The sequence below is a fragment of the Engraulis encrasicolus genome, chromosome 18 (genome assembly GCF_034702125.1).
Source record: "Engraulis encrasicolus isolate BLACKSEA-1 chromosome 18, IST_EnEncr_1.0, whole genome shotgun sequence".
NCBI classification, from domain to species: domain Eukaryota; kingdom Metazoa; phylum Chordata; class Actinopteri; order Clupeiformes; family Engraulidae; genus Engraulis; species Engraulis encrasicolus.
The window spans coordinates 29,833,196-29,835,695 of record NC_085874.1 but is presented as its reverse complement, the minus strand read 5'-3'; the positions used below and the strand labels follow the sequence as shown (position 1 = coordinate 29,835,695).

Sequence of the window (2,500 nt, the reverse complement as noted above, 5' to 3'; positions counted from 1 at the left end):
TTTCCATGTTATTTGGCTAATTTCTTGACATTTTTTCAAACGACATTCTGTTTTGAACAATTGCTAGTTGCTTTGGCATTTGTCCATGTTATTTTGAGAATGTTATCTCTGTTTTGAGAAATGAGCCAAACCCATGAGAAACCTGTGATATATGGGCATTACTTTCTGTATATGAATTTACAGTAAAGAAAGTTACTGATAAATGTCCTTGGTAAATTATCTGTGTTGTCAAACTTCAATAGTTTCACTCACTTTTTAATTTTTATACATAGTCGAAATCTGTTAGCTGAACGTAGATAAAACACCTAACCATTTTGACTGGCAGTGCTTACACAATGGCAAAGGGACAATGTATTTTGAGGGTACTGATGATATATGTGGGGAAGAAATTTAGTTTTGACACATGGGTAAACTGTTTTTGTGGTGATATGAGCGAGTGATGAGGATCCATGTAGTTATGCTGAACCATCCAGTTTATTTTGACAGAAGGACTAAATGAATGCAAATGAGTCAAAGCAATTGAGAAGGATCTATGCCATTTTGATGGTACTGACTATTTATATGTCAGACGGTTTAGTGCTGATGCAAGAATGAGGTGTTTTGGGAGGTATATGACATTTTGCTAGTTATCTGAACTGTTGTGCAGAAGTGTAAGAATGTTTGGCCAAATGACCCAATGGTTATAGGAATGTCATCTCAGTTTCAAGAAATGAGCCAAACCAATCGAAAAAAACTGTAACATAAAGCTGTGCTCAGATGCTTTCCCCTAGCTCAAATTCTTCTTATTTTTTTTTTTATGTTTATCTTATATTTTATTTTATTAGTATTATCATTTTACCTTATGTTTTATCTTAATGTTTTAAATGTTCTTTGACTCTAATTTAATTCCTTCTTTCTTCCATGTTTCCTTTCTTTTTTGCATTTGTTAATCTTGTGAAGCACATTGAGTTGCACCTGTGTATGAAATGCGCTATACAAATAAACTTGCCTTGCCTTGCCTTGCCTATGTTAAGTAAATTAATCGAAATGAATCGCCCAACCCTAGTAATACTGTACTACCGTAACTGTCATTACCTCTTCCTCTTCTACTGCCTCAACGGTCCTCATCATACGGCGGCCCTTCATGACATCATCCTTCTTCTCCTCTGCCTTCTCCTCTGGCTTCTCCTTTGGTCTCTCATCTCTCACGTCTTCTTCTAGCTCTTCTGGAGTGGCAGGCGTTTCCTCCTGGAGTATGGCAACAGTGTGTGTTAGCTGGCTAGGGGTGTGTGTGTGTGTGTGTGTGTGTGTGTGTGTGTGTGTGTGTGTGTGTGTGTGTGTGTGTGTGTGTGTGTGTGTGTGTGTGTGTGTGTGTGTGTGTGTGTTATCATGCGATTAACCTTATCACAACCTGTACCAGCACAAAGTTTTGCACGAACAGACAACTTGTGCGACAAAACAACAAGAAGAAACTCATTGCGCTCATTTCATTGTTTTGTTTTCATTGCATTGTTTCTCCACGCTGTAAAACGTGTGCTGAGGGATTTTAGACAGGACTGTCTTTGCACGCGCGTTGTGAAAAGCAGAGTAGAACGCACCGTCCGATCCGTCTCTGTCATCCCGTTGACTGTCAGAATTTGGCCTTTAGAAAAATTCCCGGATTTTGTTTAAAATATGGGAATTTTCCCGAATTTTGGGAGCTCAAAGTTGACAGGTATGGTGTGTGTGTGTGATCTGATCTCTGCTTACTGTATGTACAGCATGCATTGATGTACTGAATGCAAGCTAAAGGGCTTTCAGCTCGGTCGGTTGTACGTCTGCCTTGCAGTTTCAGAGAGACTGGGTCTGGACTGTGCAGAATCGTCTCAGGTTATATCGGCAACAAACTTGTTATGTGTGCATGTGTGGAGGTAGGTATATCGTTGCGCCAAACAAGTTTAGTAATGTAAACAGGTGTCTGGATCAAAATGGAACAGTTCAAGGTCAGAGCAGGTTCGCACACTGGAAACAGACACTAAAGTCAAGCACACAGCAGGCTTGTACGAAATTCTGAATTGAAATTGAAAGCAATGCCATAATACGAACACTAGGTAGTGGTGGAAGCAGCCCAAGAAGTGCCGGGAATAGACACATACTGACCATTTAGTGTTCCCATTTTGTCATTACCTTGAATTTCTTTGAATTTAATCTACACCGCCCATTGAGAGTACATAGAACACCACCACCTAGTGTTCATATCATGGCATTACTGTGAATTTCAATTCATTACTGTGAATTTCATTTCGGAATTTCCTGCAAGTCTGGCACACAGAGGTTCTTTTCAGGGTTATGCCACATCAGTGTTCTCTGTGCTCTCTGTACTGTGAGTGTACAACAAACCTGTTATATGTGTACGTGTGTACAACACTAGTTATGTGTGCATGTATGTACAACACACTTGTTACATTACATTAGATTACATTGAATTTAGCAGACGATGTGTGTATGTGTGTATGTGTGTACAACACTAGTTATGTGTGTA

General features: G+C 39.5%; 1 protein-coding gene across 1 annotated transcript in view; it reads right to left on the bottom strand.

The window, feature by feature from the left end:
• Nucleotides 1–2,500, bottom strand: part of myo7bb (myosin VIIBb) — a 61,265-nt gene that overhangs the window by 25,503 nt on the left and 33,262 nt on the right. The gene's annotated exons all lie outside the window — the stretch shown is intronic.